General features: G+C 37.1%; 1 protein-coding gene and 1 long non-coding RNA gene across 2 annotated transcripts in view; one reads left to right on the plus strand and one right to left on the minus strand.

Moving 5' to 3' along the window:
• PPM1L (protein phosphatase, Mg2+/Mn2+ dependent 1L) overlaps nt 1-20,347 on the minus strand; it is a 297,578-nt gene that overhangs the window by 197,724 nt on the left and 79,507 nt on the right. The gene's annotated exons all lie outside the window — the stretch shown is intronic.
• LOC109491409 lies at nt 19,547-19,963 on the plus strand. Its single transcript, XR_002144725.3, has 2 exons — nt 19,547-19,687; nt 19,814-19,963. It is a non-coding gene; the product is annotated as an uncharacterized LOC109491409 (long non-coding RNA).

Raw genomic sequence — 20,347 nt, forward strand, 5'->3', positions numbered from 1 at the left:
CTCAGTGTTCAATATTTCTAAAGAAAATGTGAGCAAGTCACAAAGTGTACATGGACATGGACCTTTCCAAAAAGCAAGATGAAATTGTAAAGGTGTGTCATGTTTCCATAGATAAAGGCCTCTCTCCCTTGGGCCTATGGTAAAATGTAGCAAACAGCTCTAATGGCCTTTATAATTTATAAAACTAATGAAGTAAAACCATCCCATTAACATTAAAATCCCAAAAGAGTGCCTGCATGACCATTCTGCATTGTACTAAATACAAAGCAGATATTTTGTAAGTAGAAGGCTTTACTCTCTTGATATTCAAAAAAGCTTGAGCCAATAGTACCTTTCTGGACATAGAGAGGAAAAAACTTCTTTGAGTATGTCTAACAGGTGTGGGGTGGGGGGGCGTGGGGGGGAGGGGAGGCAGTTAGGGGAGCCACAGCAGCTGTAATAGTTCTGGATAACATAAGAGATGCCTTACTAAATGACTAATTGTTGACTTGGTATTTGGTCTCTGACAGAAATATCAAAACACATTTTAAGAAAAAAATACATTTGCTCTCCATGACAACTTCTGATGCTAAGAGATACACATTTGACATTGTCTATTTCTTTAATAATACACTATGAATCTACCATCCACTAATTAACAAGTATTAATTTAGTAAGTCTTTATCACTCAATTGAAATAATTTCTACTTACATCTGAAAATCTGCTAAAAGACCCATTTGCCTTAGAAGTATTAAAAAAAAAAAAAAGAACAATTTTGAAACTAATCCAAGGGGGGATAATTACTACAACAGCAAAAGATAGTCTTCTTAAAGTAGTTTCACATTAGGCAATCTTACAGCTTAGACCTTAAGGTCAACAATAAAATACAATTCCTGTGACCTTCCATCTACCCTAAAATTACTTTTTCAAAGCTTTAAAACATTTCTTGAATTGGATGAACAAGTTCATATTTGCCCTATTCACATACTTCATGATTTCAGAAAACCTGGATCATGTCTTCTCTGAGACTTTGTCTTTCTGGAAAGTCAGTCTGCCTGGTTAGTCATTATAGCGAAGCTCTTTAGAGCCTCAATTACTGACTTTCCCATAAACATCTTAGCTGTCTGCTTTCTGATATTTGACATCAAAACTGGATACATTAAAAACAAACTATAACTAGGACAGAGATACTAGAATTTTTAAAATTTGGTTTGCTTTTCAAAAAACCCTTTCTTGTTTGGCTGGTTTTTACTGACCTGCACAAACTGCTATGATGGGTTGTCTTCATCTCCAGACAACACTTGGTAGATTGAAGTAAAATGGTAGATTAAACACGTGGTAGATTAAACTTTTACCTGAAGCTTGGACACTTGATAGATTCAAATCCATCTTTTTAGAAATAGCATTGGATTTTTTAGTGTATATATTTCTTTAAACTTGCAACTCTGAATTCGTTACCAATTTTTCTGCTCACGCATAAGATATAAACTCCTAGGCATGCCTGAGTGTCTGAACTAAGTAGTCTGAGTGTCTGACTTCAGCTCAGGTCATGATCTCACAGTTTGTGAGTTCGAGCCCCACATCAGGCTCACTACTGTCAGCCTGTCAGCCCAGAGCCCTCTTCAGATCCTCTGTCCCCCTCTCTCTGCCCCTCCTCTGCTTGTGTTCTCCCCCCAAAAAAGACATAAACTCCTAGAAAAATCTTGGTTAATGCTTTATCCAGAAATTTCTGCAACCTTCATTTCCCACTGAGAAGAAAGCACTATTACTCCCCAAGGAACAAGGACATCAGGCTTTTTCCCTGGGGATAGGAAGGATCTCTTGTGGAAACAGCACCATGTCAGTGGTGGTGGTTATCCATGAGGACAAGACTCATGTCTTAATCATCCATTTAAGCCTAGCACCTGGCAAATAGTAGCTGCTCAAAAAAAAATATTTGCTGGGGCACCTGAGTGGCCCAGTAGGTTAAGCGTCCAACTCTTGAGCTCACCTCAGGCATGATCTCACAGTTTGTGAGTTCGAGTCCCCTGTCAGACTCCGCACTGAAGGTGAGGAGCCTACTTGGGATTCTGTTTTTCGTTCTCTCTGCCTTCCCCCACTTGTGCTCTCTCTCTCTTTCTCAAAATAAACAAATAAAACTTAAAAAAAATATTTGCTAAAACAGTTGATTAAGATTTGAAAGCAACTACACAGAGATAAATGGATTACTCTGGAATTTTAATGTTCTAATTTCTAATTTTCATTTACATATCCTTTCACATCTTCCTTCTGGAACAGCAGTAGATGGTGGTCAAGAAAGACAGGGAGAATGAGGTTCGAAGATCTCCTTGGGACATGATTTTTTAAAAAGAGTCAGAGGGACCTACAGTTCAATATAGGATGGTAGCAAATCTAATAGAATTCTGAGTGATCAAGGTAGAGATTCTGAGACGGTTTGTCAGAAGACTTTCAGGCACTGCTGAAATCAGCCTCTTTATCTACCCAGGCTTCCTTCATATAACTACACCCATTCAGCTGGTTTTTCTAGTCCAAATACTTCAATTATATTAGTTAACTTCCTCACAGAATGAACATTCTCACCCTGAGTTCTCCATGGGAGCTTTTAGGGGACTATCAAGTCCTTGGAATTGCACCTTTGACACTTGGAAGAAAAGACTGTTCAAGAGAAAAGTGGGACATGAGGGTTGCAGATAGAAGGAACAGCTTACTTGAAGAATTAGAGGTATTTGTGTGACCCAGGGGCCAAGTACTAATTATAAACTGTGAACGTTCAAACTGTAGCAACATACTTGAAAACTGCCCCATCTAGAAAGTGGCCTTCACTGTCTAATAACTTCAGAGTCACACTTTATGCAGGTACTGGACACTTTTCACAACAGCATATGGATTAAACCAGGGCCACAATCCGGGGTTGGAGCTTTAATGAAAAATGACAACTTGTTTCATCACTGGGTGATGAGAGCCAAGCTTTTTCCAGATACCAGTAATGATGGTATAAATGGTATAAATGATGGTATATATCAATAATGATGGTATAAATAAATTTCTGTAGGAAATAATAATTTAATACCAAAAGACAGTTAGTGGGGTGAAGGGAAACTGATAAGTGCCAAGCAGGAAAGAGTGACTTTAGCTGGCTGGTATATAGCATTGGGGACCCCAGGAGGTGGGAATGAAGGCTAGAAAGCTATGGTCAGATGGGATAACTGAGGCCTCCGGTTCACTATAGATTGTTCTGAACGTGGTCTCCAGATCTGCATTTTTTACATTCTACAGACTTCAGTTTTTAAAATCACTATTTTAATCTGTGGCATTTTATTTGGGGAAAAAATATTCTAATTTATGCTTGTTATAAATTAACAAAAACACCCAATATGTGAAAATGTATTGCGGGAAATAATCTGGAAAAAATAAAAGCTACAGGGGTACTGTGTCTGAGAAAGGCTAGTACGTGAACACATTAAGTGGATGTCAAAATTAGTGGAATATCCTCATGCTGTGTAACAATTTGTCTGATTTGTTTTTAAAGGACGTGACAACCTGTTCTTTATTTTTCTCCTCAGCAGACCTATAACTAATAATAAATTAGAAGGAAAATTAAAGCAAGACTTTAATTAAAGCAAGACACTACTGATTTTAAAAAACTAATCATCATTTATTCTACTGCCACTTCACTCAAGCTTTTTTTTTTCTTTTACTACTTTCTGGAACATGGTGTCTGAAAACTAAGACTCATTTGGGAATTTGGTTTCAGAACTCTGAGTGTGTGCATGTGTGTGTGGTGGGGGAGGGGGGGATCAGAGATGAGACTAAAACTTTCTGTGCGTCTTCTGTGTAAAGACTGTCCATCCCCTCACCAAATTTCAGCCAAATTGTTCAATATTTCAAATATGAAAACCGACTTTCTGCTATGATCAATTCCTTTACCTCATTCTAAATCAAAACTCACCTGTCTTGTTTCACATCTCCTCAGTGCCTCACTTAACTTTCCTAATAGTCACTTGTGCTAGGCTGACAATTGGTTTCTCTCCAGAAAACATAATTGTATTTTGCTAGCATTTCAATGCTTGAATCAAAAGGATGACTAATGTAAACATTCCAGGGGTTTCCAGGCAGCTCTGTGAAAGAAGCCATTTTTAACTGCAGTGTAAAGAAACGTTTATCAAATCAGCTGAATCCCTTTATTCGGCTAGCCTTGCTCTTCATATATGTTTTGGGATGAAAGAGTTTGTTTTCTCTGACAAAATTATTAGAAGTAATTTGGGGAGCAGGTGAAATATTAATAGTAGCTACTATTCCTCATTATCTTCATTAGTATAATCTTTACCATCAGTATGGGAGGCAAAACAATGATCCCCAAAGATGTCCACATCCTAATCCCTGACATGACAGAAATTATCTTACGTGGCAGATGGGACTTGGCAGATATGATGATGTTAAGAATCTTGAGATGAGAAGCTTATCCTGGATTATATAAGTGGGCCAAATGTCATCACAAAGATCCTTATAAGAAGGAAGCAGGACCATCACAGTCAGAGGAAACATGACATTGGAACCAGAAGTTACAGTGATGCCACTGCTGGAAGCGGGCTGTGAGCCAAGGAATGTGGCGGGTCTCTAACAGCGATAAGAGGCAAGGGGCAAATTTTCCCCAGAGCCTGTAAAAGAAACACAGGGGGTACCTGGGTGGCTCAGCTGGTAAACATCTTGACTTCGGCTCAGGTCATGACCTCATGGTTCATGAGTTCAAGCCCTGCATCAGGCTCTGTGCTGGACAGCTCAGAGCCTGAAGCCTGCTTTGGATTCTGTGTCCCCCTCTCACAATCTGCCTCTCTCTCTCTCTCTCAAAAATAAACATTAAAAAAATATATTTTAGGGGCGCCTGGGTGGCGCAGTCAGTTAAGCGTCCGACTTCAGCCAGGTCACGATCTCGCGGTCCGTGAGTTCGAGCCCCGCGTCAGGCTCTGGGCTGATGGCTCGGAGCCTGGAGCCTGTTTCCGATTCTGTGTCTCCCTCTCTCTCTGCCCCTCCCCCGTTCATGCTCTGTCTCTCTCTGTCCCAAAAATAAATAAAAAACGTTGAAAAAAAATTTTTTTTTAAATTTTAAATAAAATAAAATAAAATAATAAAATAAAATAAAATAAAATAAAATAAAATAAAATAAAATAAAATAAAATAAAATAAAATAAAATAAAATAAAATAAAATAAAATAAAAGGAACATGGCCTTGTTGGCACCTTGGCTAGCCCTATAAGACCCATTTTCAGAAGTCTGACCTCCGGACTGTAATAATAAACTCATGTGGTTTTAAGCCACTAAATAATGAGGTGCAGACATCAGTACACAGCTGATCCTCATTATATTCCTAACTCTATCATTATAGCTTCCATTGTAATCTCTGGGTGGATATCACAAGCAGGCTATATGGTGGAGAAGAAAGAACAGTGGCCTTGGAGTCAGCAAATAAAAATCTATTTCTAGCTATGTTACTAACAATATACACTATGTGACTTTTCACTTTGATTCAACTTCTTATCTGAAAAAAATCAAAGCCAAATGACATTGCAAGACCCTGCTGTGGACTGAATTCCTCCTCCCAACCCCCAATTTATATGCCGAAGCCATAATCCACAACGTGATAGTATCTGGAGGTAGAGTCTTGAGGAGATAATTAGGTCCTGTGGGTGGAGCCCTCATGAATGGGACTAGGGCCCTCAAAAGAGTCACAAGAAAGCTTGCTTCCTTTCCCTCTCTTTCCACCATGCGAAGATACAGCAAGAAGGTAGCTGTCAGCAAACCAGGAAGAGGGCCTCAGCCAGACACTGAACCTGCCAGCACCTTGATCTTGGACGTCACAGCCTTCAGAACTGTGAGAAATAAATGTTTACTGCTTAAGCCACCCAGTCCGTTGTATTTTGTTATAGCAGCCTCATCTAAGATAGGACCCTTTAAAATATAAAGTTCAATGACTTATAACTTCCAAGTCTATACAGGGACTCCACTTCCTAAGTGCTTGTCCCAAACCTGCAACTTCCTACACAATGATTCCAGTTGAATGTCTTATCACCTCATCATGGGCTTGTTACCAACCTGCCTCCTTCTGTTAATAATACCATGATTGTCCTATCTCTCAGATATATATTTACTCTATCCTCAATCCTATCTTCCAATCTCTATGTTCTATCAGTTACCACATCCAGCTGCCTACTTCATGTAATTAGAGTGTATTACTTTTGAGGAAGAGAAATGTGGCAACAGGATGTTGGATATGGAACAGACTGGCACCCACCAGGTGAGTCAGGAGTTTTTACTGGTTGTGGGAATGAAGAGACAAAAACAAAGGTTAAGATATGATCTGAAGGAAGGTACCTGGAAGTGGTAGCTAACATTCACTTCTTTAAACAAGTTAAAACTTCTCAGGCTGGATTTCAAAATCTGAAACTGTCTTCATATCTAATCTTATCTCCCAATGTTTCCCAGTCTGTTGCTTCTGTCACGAATTCATCAGTGAAACTCATTGACTAATAAGCTAGGCTCATTCGTTCCCAAATGATTTCAACCATCAACAAGTTGTATATGGAAACTGCTTTCACAAATTTATACCACATCATCCTCACAACAACGCAAACATGAAAGTAGATGAAAGTAGTTTACAGATTTAGTCAAGGTTACAGCTAAATAAGGGGTGGATCCAGGACCCTTACCTGGGGCTTCTGCATCCACAATACTTCATTACCACATACCAGTTACCATGTTACTGCATCCGTTCTACTTTGCCATCTCATGGACACTCACAAACACATAGTTTTTCAGGCACTGCACAGTTGCTTTCTTTTTTCTCTACCTTCATGTACTATCCTTAAAAAGTCATCATCACAAAATATACATATTAACCCAGCAGTGGGGTGGCTCAGAAAGGGACCATTTGTCCCTGTGATTCAGAAAGGGACATTTCTGAATCATGTCCCTGTGATTCATTTCTAGTATCGAGCAGAGTTGTGGTTTTTTTTCTTCTTTTTTTGCTGTTGTTATATTTTGTGGGCTCTAGTGAATACAATTGGATCAAAGGTGTGTAAAAGTTACAGAAGATGAAGCATGCTATAAAATAAAGATAAATGAGCTCAAAATGTAAAACAGCTACTCTTGCTCCTTCCACTGCTATTTCTGAGATGAAGAAGTTACTCCTCCAGAAAATATCCAGTTACTATTTGTCTAACCTTGTTTGATCAGAGTAATCTAACTTGCATGTGATACAAGAAGGTAGAGAATCAGAGAATATGGAAAATGGAACGGTGTGGAGGTTAACTAACCTAAATGAATTAGCCTATACTTTGCCATTTTCATGAGACAGAAGAAAGGACAACTCAAACTGACCTAAGAAAAACAACAAATATTATTGGGTAAATCTCTGAAAAGGTAGTTAGTCGATCTGCTTTCCTCTGTATAGGCCCCATCTCTAGCTCCCCATGTAGATCTTCCCTACAATTCCAGCTTTCCATCCTGCTTAACTTAGGAACCTTATGAAAAGTAACTTCTCAGTAGTTCCAGACAAAGGCCAGCAGTTGATTTCTGATTCATCCACCTGAGGTTGCCCACCAACCATAACCAACCACAAAGACCAGAGGAAGCAGCAATGAATGACCTGTGCTGGGTCACATGCACACCTCTGGATAAAAGGGACTGGACTGGGTTGGACCCACCTAAACAATGAAGACCAAATATGGGAAAGCAGCAACTCTTCCAAGAATAACAAGGAATGGAAGCTGAGCAGAAAAACAAATATCTTCCACATCAACCCCTTATTACAGATGGAAAACCCAAATTATCCGAGCTCAGAGAGTTAAGACTCTATCTCAAGCTTTCAGTAATTCATTCAGAATTTAAACAGATAAATTAATACCACCTATACCAATAATCTTGGATTTTACTTACCTGTGCTTCCTTGTTTAACAAACACTCCTAAGCCTCGTATTTTCACTCAAAATATTATAAAATAGAGAAATTTCCCTTTAAGGGTAATATATTCTCTTTCATTATAAAAACAAATAAGAAGATAAGTCTCTACTGTGATTCATCACATTTAAAGCTGCCTTGAAAGTTATTTGTCCTAAAATGTTCTAAAATGCTTTACTTACTGCATATATACGTATATGTATGTATGTATGTATACACACACACACACACACACACACACACATATGGTTCTATATTCTCTAAATAGTTCATATTATATAATATGGATAATTTTCCTTTTGGGACAATAGGCTCTGCCATTTTTCATATCAACTGCAACACCTTAAATGTTTCACAAATGAGACACATTATTTTTCTCTCTGTTGACATTTAAAGGGAATGCCAGAATATTGGAGAGGGCTACCAAAACATCCAGGAAAGCAAGCAGTCATAAGAAAAAGTTTTCACACCTAAAATGGGGAAAACTAAAAGTAGAAAAGAGTAAGTAAGCAATATATACATGTGTGTATCTGAAAAAGAAATTGAGGAACAAAGACAAAAGACCCACAGAAGAAAATAATCAGTTGGGGAATATGGGTAAAGAGTTTAAGCCACAAGGAGGACTTTGTCTTACCACTATAATAGCATTTATTATTTTAGGCCATTATTATTTGTTTATATGCCTGCCTCTCTCACAGCCTGTAACTTCCTCAGCATAGGGATCCCGCCTTGCATTTCTGTATTCACAGGACTAGTATAGAATAGATACTCAATATGAAAGGATGAATCAATAAACAGTAGAATATAAATGAATGGAGTCCACAGGAAAAAAAAAAGAATATTATATATATGAAATTCAGAAAATGATACGGTCCCAAAAGACAAGAGATGATTGATTGGCTTTTGCATTATACTTTTAACACAACCATCTTAACCACACCACTTAGTCCCAGAGCTAACCTTGACGATCCAACTAGAAACACAACAAAAACAATTTTAGTTGTGTATCAAAACAGGAGTTCTGTTTTGTTTTTTAATTCTAAACTTCTAATTTTTATGAATAATGGTTAAAGTCCTAAGAACTGTAAGGGCTAAAAATGAAATGTGTTGAATGTTATGGAAAGTATATCTAAGAGTTATGGTAGTATAATTTGCAGGACCCACACTGTCAGAACTTTAAAGAATATAATTAGAAAAGAAGAGACCATGACCTTCTGGAAGCAAAATTTCCGTATTTTCTCTGGAAACCAAAGACATTTTTTAAAGAGAAGTGTAACATAAATAATATTAACTTCTTTTTTTTAAGTGGTAAAAACTTTAAAAATTCAAAATTCAGGTTTTTTGTTTTGGCGAAGTAAAGGATAGGAAATTTAGAATCAAACCTCAAAACGCTTTTGGAAAGGAGTTTCAGAAATTTGTTTAAAATTATTAGAAAGGAAAATATTACTGATCAACACACACAAAAAATTTAAGCAGGTTCACTATCATCTAGGATGAAATAAATGTGGAAAAGGAGATTAAATAAGAAGAAAAGGATCAAAGGAAGAAGAAAATCCAAATTTCTAAGCCTAGTATTCAAGGCCTTCCGTGATCGGGATTCAATGAATGGCTCTACTCTTATCTTTCACTGTTCCCTATTTACCCTCTGTGCCACCCAGACAGGTATATTCTAAAAAGACCTCACCTTGTATGTTCCACCACTTTTACCACTGTATGGAAGGAGGAGGAAAATGCCATCCAGAGAAGAGTCTAAGGACAGTCCCCAGAGATACACCAAGTGGCTCTGGCTCCTTCAAAATGAGTTCCCTGAATTTCAGGTACACATGAGCAAACAGGAGTAAATGTTTCCCAGACCCCAGTCTTCACTTCTAAACTAGCTGAACCACATAATGGTCAAGATATCTATCTGGTTTACACACAAAAGACATTTCTAAGGTCTGAAAGAAAGATCTCTCTAAATAACTTGGCATTGCCTACTTAGCATTCCAAGACCACCTAAAAATCCAGTAACCTTACTAATTGGGTGCACGCTAACTTGACACTGCTATCAGTAACTGATGTATGTGGATTCATAATTATAAACATCTATTTATGTAAGGAAAGTCCAGGTACAGGCAGAGAAAGTTTAATTAAAGTTTGACATTACATGTCTCTTTATTCTGAATACTATAAAAAGAAGAAACATTTTGTTATCATCTGTCAAAATGAATTAAATTGGAAACAAATCCAGTGCCAACTATCTTTAGTTTCACAAATACTTTATATCAAAATACTCTTGCTAATGCTCACAATGTACGCACCTTACAGGTTATTTCACTGACAAAATTTCAACCTCAAATAAATTATTTTCAATACCCATTCAGCATAACCCAAATGTATCTCTTATTACTCAATACTTCCCAGCTGTATAAATGATGGTAAAAATGATTTTGAATATTTTAACGATTTTAATATTTTTCTACATTACAGTTGGCCAAGGTCAAATATAACTGATACTGGGATTATCTTCCCTTTCATATTTTCTATTATCTATTCCACTAGTGCAGTCTATAACATGAATAATTAAATCTAGGTTGATTGTTGGGAAAGGCAAAAGTTCATATTTTCACCTCTATCTAGATCTACTCAGAATTTTAGAAAGATTATGATGATATATTCTTACTGCAAGCAGAATAGATAGAACATTCTAAATCTTATAGATGAAGAAGAAAGGACAAAGTGGGCTGGATGATGGCCTCCAAAAAGAGAGGTCCACACCCTAATACCTGGAATCTGTGAATACTGCCTCGTATGACAAAATATGTGATTGCATCAAAGATCTTGAGGAATTTAGTGGGTCCTAAATGTAGTTAGAAGGAGTTTTCAGACAAGAAGTTGATATGACCACAGAGGCAGAAATTGGGAGTTGATGCAGCCACAAGCCAAAAAAATGCCAGGAGCCACAGAAGCTGGAAGAGTCAAGGAACAGATGTTTTCCTAGAGCCTTGATAAGGAGCACAGCCTTGCCATCACCTTGATTTCAGACATCCAGGCTCCAGAACTGTGAGAGAATAAATTTCTACTGTTTAAAGCCACCAGCTTTATAGTGATTTGTAACAGCAGCAACAAGAAATTTATACAGTATCATAAAGAATATCTGTTTTCAGTTAATTGGGGAAAAGACCCTGCTTTGGGTGAACTCCAAAGAAAAGAAAACACAGGTATCATTGTATTATAAACAGAAATTCTACAATAAACCTTTAGAGATGACTGTGCACGGAATACAGTTGGGAAACTACAACATTAAAAGCATAGTTGCTGACTGACAGTGAAAAATTGGGAACCTTCCCACCAGTTTGTTTAAAGAGGATGAATTGGTTTTTGCAACATAAGGGTCTGACTTTTTACATTAGGGTCACATCCTTCTTTGGATGATCAAGACAAAATTACCAACCCAGTGTATCCTAAATCAATAGATTATCCAACTATAACGATTTTATCTGCAGGGGGGGAACAAAGACAAGAATGGGAGAAGATCTTTCTTGGTATCCTTTTTCACAAAACTCTGTCAGGAATTAACACACTCCATTAAAAGAGAGTTTTACTTTAAAGAGTAAATATTTTCCTTAATTGCTCTGGAGGGAAGAGACTACATAAATATGTGATTTTTTTGTAAGACATAATACTACACAAGAAATCTCAGATGCCCCAGTTGCCCTGATTGTCCTGGATGCTCAGCTGCCCCAGCTTCTCTAGCTTCTGATGTTGACATAAATTCTACTACTCAAAATGGTTTCTTATCAACAATTTCCTTCTGACGAAGGATAATAGAGAGCATCTTCCTTTATGAAACACTTGTCATGAACATTAAACTCACAGAGTTTAATACATCCTAACTAATCTTCATTTGCTCTGAAGATTAAAGCTGAATTTCACTTGACGGTTCACAAAATGATTATCTATAAAACAGAGAGGACCTTTTCTTCATCAGAGAGTTCTAATTATCTATCCCACAGGGGGGAAATCGACACGACATCAAAAACAACAATGAACTCATTTTCTACCAAGAGCAAAACGAGGACTGACACTTGAAAGAGTGGAAGATCTTGGCTCACAGGAGACAGGCTCCAGCCGGGGCCACTCTAAGGAAGAAGGGCAGTGTGTGTCTAGGTACCTTATCACAATCCTCTTTTCCTTTGCATTTCCTGGCTTGCCTCTCCCCATTCCCTGAATATCTGATCTCTCCCCCTAGCTAACCAATGTTCCTACAAGGCACTTTACCCAAGACATCCCCTTATAAAAAGTCTTGTTCTCAAAAATTTATCTCTTTTCTTCCCCCATCAAAGTTTCATGTTAGATGTTCCAACAAATCCTTTCAATATTTTGATAAGCTCTTCTTCTCAAAGATGAAGTGTTTACTTCTCCCAGGAAGATCTAACTTCCTAAAAGGAATAATTTACCTCAACTTAGAAAGCATTGTGCTGAACCAAATTACCCTTGCTAAGTAGCCATGGAACCTACGAGCAGAGGTAAATTACTTCTAAGAAAAAACAGGCATTTGAATTGCCCTTTTTCACATAGGTTGGTCTCAAGTTTGTATATAGTCCTCAGTTTTCCAAAGGAAAAAAATAAAGTCACTGCTTTAATGCTTTTTTAAAACCTTAGATGACAGACGATCAAAAATACACCTACTTTGGGGTGCATGGCTGGTTCAGTGGGTTAAGTGTCTGACTTTGGCTCAGGTCACGATCTCGTGGTTCATGGGTTCATGCCCCGTGTCAGGCTCTGTGCTGACAGCTCAGAGCCTGGGGCCTGCTTCGAATTCTGTATCTCCCTCTCTCTCTGCCCTTCTCCCCTCTCAAAAATAATACGTAAACATTAAAAAATTTTTTTAATAAACAATACACCTGCTTAAGTAAATACAGATTAACAAGAGGCAGGTATTGTCTTTAATTTGTAACCATCTCTGATGGCAGAGGCTCTCCCTGTGGTTTTCTAAACAAGACCCCATCACACCACTCCCATATTTAAAATAAATCCTGCCTACAAGATAAGTAAAATTTAACATCTGTCAGCTCTTACAGCTATATAATACTTCAAATCCTTTGTGACAGAAGGAAGAGAATAATAATAGATGTGTAGATTGACAATCTTTACAAGGATGGCTTTAGAAAGGGTTGGGCACTGGGAATGGAAGGGACATAGAAACCCTTGCAGGAATGACTATAGAAAGTAATTAGTCTCTGACAAGTGTAGGGAAGGACAGAGAGAGAATAAAAACGACTATGACAAAAAAGCAGACTTCCTTAAAGTGAAGTAAGCTCCCTCCTCCCATGAAATCAGCAGTGTAACCATGACATGGAGTGAGCTAAGCAGCCCTGAAAATATTAAAACTGCCCTTGATTCCAGCCCAAGCTCTGTGGCAAGCAGGAGAACACAGGTCTCCTGGAAATAGCAGAAGCCTGTGTCTGCCACTCAAATATGGGGTATGCTGGATGTGAGAGAAGGTCTAAAGAACATTCCTTAATGGACATGCCATGTGGCTCTGTTAAAGACCCAAGTCTTTCTAGGTCTAGGGCAGTCCAGAGAATTCTAAAGCAGTCCATACCAGCAGAGAAATCAAGAAATAGTACATGTGTAGGTCAGGAGGAAAAAGACAGATTTCTGGTCCAGAAGTGTCAGGACCAGAAAACAACACAAATATTTAATGTTTGATATATGCCCATATGCTAGTCTGATGTTCAAAATGAAATCACTGGGCTGGACAATGTCAATCTCTCTACCCTCCCACATGAACTCTCCACTCTGCAGCATTACCGGAGGGAGAAGACAATAGCTTTGGAATATCAAAATTAATTTGCAAAATATCTGGGAATAAAACTGAGAGGTCTTCTTGGTTAATTTGAAAGGGATATATGAGGAAGAAGGATTGTAGAGAACTGCTAGGTTGCTAGCTTCAGTCATTGAGTAGATGGTGGTTTCAGCAAATGAGAGACAGAAAATGAGAACACAGGAGAAGAATTAATTCAGCAAGAAAGAAGGTAAATTTCATTTTAGATATGTAGAGTTTGTGAGGCTTTGAACTATCCTGGCAGCAATGCCAAGGAGGCAACCACAGAGATGAGACGGATGCTCACTCAAAAGGACTGAATTAAGGACCCCAGTCTGGGGATTATGATCAGAAAACAGAAACAGGGAGAGTGGCTGAGATGCTCCAGTGCGGTGTAGAGAAGGATGGGAGCCAAAGACACAACCTGGGGACACCAACTTAAGATGCAGTCAGAGGAAGAGGAGCCTGTAAAAGTGTGATGGTTGACATGAGAAAACGCGAGAGAGGGCACTGTTCCAGAAATAAGAGCGTAAAGAGCTTCAAAAGTAGAGATGTATAACAGTGTCACATCAGCGGAGAGCTCCAAAAAGATAGCATTGGGGTTAAAAAAGTACATTGGATTTGGACCTAGGTCATTGTTGACTTGCCAAGAGCAATTTCAGTACTCTGATGGATGCTAGAAGCCTAACTGAAATGCATTGAAGAGGGAATAATAAGAAGTACCAAAAGCTCAATTTATCCTGATATTAAAAAAAAAACTACAATGCTTCAAAAAACAAAATTATCTGCACTACTATAGTTCACAAATTTGTGTCATCCAAAGTTCATTCATTAATTCAAGAAAACATTTATTAAATATCCACTATGTGTTACAATCCATATGATGTACCAGAATACAAAGATGAATAAAAGATGAGCCCTGCCTTTGAGGCATCTACAGTTACAAAGAGACGTACATCCATTACCACCTCTCTCTACCTAACCAGACCTCCTGTGATTCTATAATAATACACCATGGCAATTACAGCAACAGAGATGGGAAGAATGTACCTGGGCAGCATAATAATAGGGAACACATGGACAGAAATTATGTGAGCCAGGAATGGAGGAAGGGGAGGGAATCTGATAGTACAGGGCAGATCGGGTTGATAGTAGGGACATTCCAGGAAAAGAATATGAAAAGGGTTAGATATTGAACCAGATCTGTGAGACGTTTAGTACAGTGTGAAGCGACTTCATACCAATCTAAGGATTGAGGGGTAGGGCTCTGGAGTTTGTTGGGTTGTTTGGTTCTGTATTTGTTTGTTTGGGTGTGCCAGAACTCCACAGTTAGTTTTTAGGCAGAATTGCTAGTGGCAAAAGAGAACATGTGTTAAGAAGGGTTCCTGGTATCATATCTCTTATCAACTGAGATCAAGCACAACATTTATTTGATGTCTAATGTATTTCATACAAATTTTGCATTCTACCCATTAGGTATTTTTTATATTAATCAATATCTTCAAGTTAATATAAAATATCAGTGCTTCTCTAAAATGTTTAGGTAGAACTGATGGTACAAAAAGATGTGCAAAGTTACCCACACACACAAACCCCTATCCACCCAGCAAGGTTATATTCATAACTTTGAATGAGTCTCATCCATTAACTTGAAAGATGACCTCTGGCTGTCGAAACCAAGAGGGCGTTTTAAAGAGGGAAGCAGAGTGATATCTGTTTTTAGGAATACAAGTTTGGATCCACGATAGAAGATGAAGCACTATCACACTGAAAGTTTTAGATTTACATGCTTTGCTTAAAAGTATATTACATTACCTTCAGTTAAAACTTTTGGTATAGTTATTCCTCCCTTCCAACTAGTGTTTTTGAAATCTTAAATCATACTGTCATAATAAGTATCCTATTATAAACCACCTCTGATCTGTTTTTGACATGTAAAATTAGCAAAAATAAATCAAAAGGGATTGACAAATAATCAACACAACATTCTAGGATTAGTGGTGATCATTGCACAACTTTGTGAAATACTAAAAAACACTATTTGTACACTTTAAAAAGGTAAATTTTATATGTGAATTATAAAATTGCATGCCAATAAAAAATCTTTTAAAAAGAATAGCAAAAGCACTATACACATTGTCAAAATTTACTTTATAACTAACCACTGATTTCGCTGATAACCCACCTCTAGTATATATAATTCTCAGTTATTCAGCTATTCTAAATAAAAGGAGATTGTTGTACTTTTAAAGCCTTATCTTATGTGCCAAAATCTTTTTTGAAATATGTCTTTCAAATTGAGCAACCTAATTATACAAATTTTTAAAGTAACACAATGAATTATACAGTATCTAATGCATGACTGCAAAACTTAAGAGAAGATGGGTAATTTAATGGGGCGCCTGGGTGGCTCAGTCAGTTAATTAAGCATCTGACCTCAGCTCAGGTCATGATCTCATGGTCTGTGAGTTCGCGCCCCGTGTTGGGCTCTGTGATGACAACTCAGAACCTGGAGCCTGCTTCAAATTCTATGTCTCCCTCTCTCTCTCTGCCCCTCCCCTGCTAATGTTCTCTCTCTCTCTCTTTCTCTCTCTCTCTCTCCTTTCTCTCTCTCAAAAATACATAAACATTAAAAAAAATTTTTTTAAAGATGAGTAATTTCAAACAAACATAAAGTGTCTGCAGAGATTTCCTAAGACAGAAAGGCCAAACTTTCATGAAACAGAAATTTGTCTTAAAGCAAAATAACTGCAAAGAAAGAGGCAACAAAACCACATGGAAAATTTATTTTCTATTAATGAGGTGTAACTGTACCATATGTGCACCAACTGTTCACAAACAACCTAATAAAAAGCCGTGGATGAACAAAGTTCCAGGCAAAAAGACCTGAAATGTGAAAAGCCAATTCTTTTCTTCTTTTTATTCTAGTTCATTATTTTAGCTTGAGGTCTTTAGAACTGTTAAAATAATACATATGTTTTCATCTTCAAGGAGAAACTTCCTTTCCATTTTCTTTATTGGGAGGTAACCTTACCAAATGTTATTCCATTTGTAAGTCTTTTAAGTGACATTATCAAGTACCTTTATGACAAGAAATTGGTATTTCTGATTTTAATCCTTATATTTTTATTTTGGCTTATTTTGGCAAGAAGTATTATCTTCCTTTTGCAGGTAGAAAACTGAGGTGGTACAGCCACTTATTAGATTCTTGATATCCCCACTTCATCTCAGATATACTTCTTTCTCATAAGAAAAACCAGCTTGAAGTCTGACTGCATATGGGACAGTTAGATTTTAACCAAAAATTGTATTTGAGTTCAACAAATAGTACTGGCACAACTGGACATAACTTTTACAAAAATAACTGAAATGAATCACAGACTTACATGTAAAATATAAAGTTATAAAACTTTAAAGCATAAGATATATGATGAATAAGTTCTGGGATGTAATGTATAGCATGGTGACTATATTTAACAATACTGTATAATGTGAAATTTGCTAAGAGAGTAGATCTTAAACGTTATCACTCCAAAAATAAAGGTAATTATGTGAGCTGACAGAGGTGTTAACCCAACCTTACCATGGTAATCATTTCACAATACATTTGTGTATCAAATCTTTGTCCTTGTACACCTTAAACTTATACAATGTTGTATGTCAATTATATTTCAATAAAGCTGAAAAAATTTAAAGCATAAGAAATATTTACACCATACATAAAAATTAATTCCAAATGGACCACCAGCCTAAATTATGAGTTAAGACTATAAAACTCTTAAAACATTGGGGTAATTTTGTGACTCTGGGTCAGGCAGTGAATTCCTAGATACAACACCAAAAGCACACAAATGAACAAAATAAAAAAGATAAATTGGATTTCAGTGGAATTAAAAACCTTTGTGCTACAAATGACACCATTAAGAAAGTGAAAAGACAACCCAAAGAATGTCAGAAAATATTGGTAGATCATCAATCTGATAAGAGATTTATCTCCAGAGTATATAAAGAACTCTTACAACTCAACAATAAAAAAATAATTAACTCAATTTTGAAATGGGCAAAGGATCCAAATAGATATTACTCTGAAAAAAAATATATATGTATAAAATGTGCACATGTATATATATATATGTGTGTGTCTGTGTGCGTGTGTATACGTGTGTGTGGGTGTACATATATTTTCCCATTAGAGAAATGCTAATTAAAATCACAATGAAGTATCACTACATACTTATCAGATAAGCTAAAGTAAAAACAAAAAAACAGTGATAATACTAATTCTGGCGAGGATCCAAGAATGCAGAGAAACTGGATCACTCATACTTTGCTTATAGAAATGTAAAATTCTACAGCCATTCTAGGAAGGAGTATGGCTACTTATAAAACTAAATGTGTCTCTTATAAGACCTAGCAATTGCACTCTTGAGCATTTATCTTGCATACAAGAAAACTGACATCCACACAAAGAGCTGTACACAAATGTTTATAACAGCTTTAAAAGTATTAGCCAAAACCTGACAACAATCCAAATGTCCTTGCAGTGGGTGAGTGGTTAATCAAACCATAGTACATCCATACCAAAGAATAGTTCTCAACATTAAAAAGGAATGAACTGTTGATACATACAACTTGGATGGATCTCAAAGGAATCAGGTGGAGTGAAAAAAAAAAAACCCAATTTCAAAAGCTCACATATGCAATTACCTCAGTTAACAAAAAAAAAAAAAAAAAAAATCCTGCACATCAGATTTATGTATTTTCATAAACATCTCTGTGAAATAGGACAGGTACCTAGAGCCTGGGGGATTAGCTGTTCTTTGTCCTCCTCTGGTAAATGACTAAGACTTAGTCTAGGCGCAGAATGTTTGCCAAAAAAAAAAGAAACATACTGCACGATTCCATTTATACAGTATTCCTGAAATGGCGAAGATGGAGAACAGATTAGTGATTGTCAGGAGTTAGGGAAGGAGAGTGGTGGTTAGGGCTAAAAGGGTAACACAAAGGAGTCTTGTGTTGATAAAGCTGTGCTGTATCTTGACTGTGATGTGATCACATGAATCTATACATGTGATAAAACTGCACAGGACCACACACACATACATATACACACTCACATGGGTACATGTGAAACCAGTGAAATCTAAATAAGCACTGTGAATAGTGGTTGTATTGTTGTACTACAGTCATGCAAGATGCTACTCCTGGGGAAAAATGAGTGAAAAGTGTGTAGGATATCTCTATTATTTCTTACAACCGCATGTGAATCTATGATTATCTCAAAATTAAAAATAATAATAATAATAATCCAGTTTAAAGACCCAAATAGATAGATGATGAAAAACAGACAAAAGTTTTTACAATGGCAGATCTGAGTACACAAAAGGATATTTTCAGATACGTGACAATTGTTTTTATATGTTTGTTGTTATGTGATTATGGCATACATTTTACTGAGCCTGACCCTCAGAATTCTAGCAGTGATGACCAGTATAGGTATCTGTGACTGCAAAGCAGAAACTGACACAAAGTGTATGTCAATGGAGGCTGTGAGGTGAGACTCTGTTGAGATCAAATCCCAAATTCCAAGACCTCATAACTACAAAAAAGAATAATGGTAATGCTGGACTGAATAATTACAAACAAAATCTTAACCTTTTTAATTAGAAAGTCAAAGTGCTTTATAGTACATTAAAAACTGAGGATAAAATATTCTATCTTAAGAGTACTGGTCAAATGGTAACACATTTATGGAATATTTAAAATGTTTACATACCATCATAATTGGTTTTGTTTCCATGGGGACACTGGAAACACTCAGGTCATAAAAGCACACTGAATACCTTGGCAGAAACTGTTGGTTAGCCATCAAAATTTCATCTTCCCCTCTTCCATGTAAAGATCAGCCAGGGAAGACTACATTTCCCAGCCTCCACTCCAGCCAGGTATGGTGCTGTGACTAAGTTTTGACCAATGGAATGAAAGTATAAGTATCACATGATAGTGTCTTAGCATGTTCCTTGAAAGACTCCTTTGATCACTAAGGATTTTTTCTTTTTTCTTTCTCCTAGCTCAAGATCCTAGGCTCTGAACACATCCACATCTTCTAGGATGGTAGAAAAGGAAATAAAATACAGGGGAAAAAATGGTAGAGCTGAAAAAGAAGTCAAACCCACCCAAATCCCACCACCAACAATAATAATAGCTACTGTTTTACTGAGTGCCTAGTATTGCTCTAAGTTATCTATTTTTATCTTCATAACAACCCTGTAAGTATTATTCTCCATTTCAAAGATGAAGCAGCTAAGGCTCAGAGAGGATAAAGGCCTGGAATCTGAGGTGACACAACCATCAATCTCCCTTTATGCCCACAGACTCTCTCCACATCCTCTACTCTGTATCTCAGCAGGTCTCAGAAGGTCTCTAAGCTGAGATGCCCTTAAAAGTCTATGTGTGTTTTTATCCATTTTCTGTCACTGTGAGTTTCCAAATAAATTCCACTTATATAGAGAGAAAAGAACCTGCTTTGAATTCTACCCAAGGAACTTAGAAAATGATGTGTAATCATAGTAATACACTCAGGTCACCCAGTTTGAATGGCAGAG

The sequence above is a fragment of the Felis catus genome, chromosome C2 (genome assembly GCF_018350175.1).
Source record: "Felis catus isolate Fca126 chromosome C2, F.catus_Fca126_mat1.0, whole genome shotgun sequence".
Taxonomy (NCBI): domain Eukaryota; kingdom Metazoa; phylum Chordata; class Mammalia; order Carnivora; family Felidae; genus Felis; species Felis catus.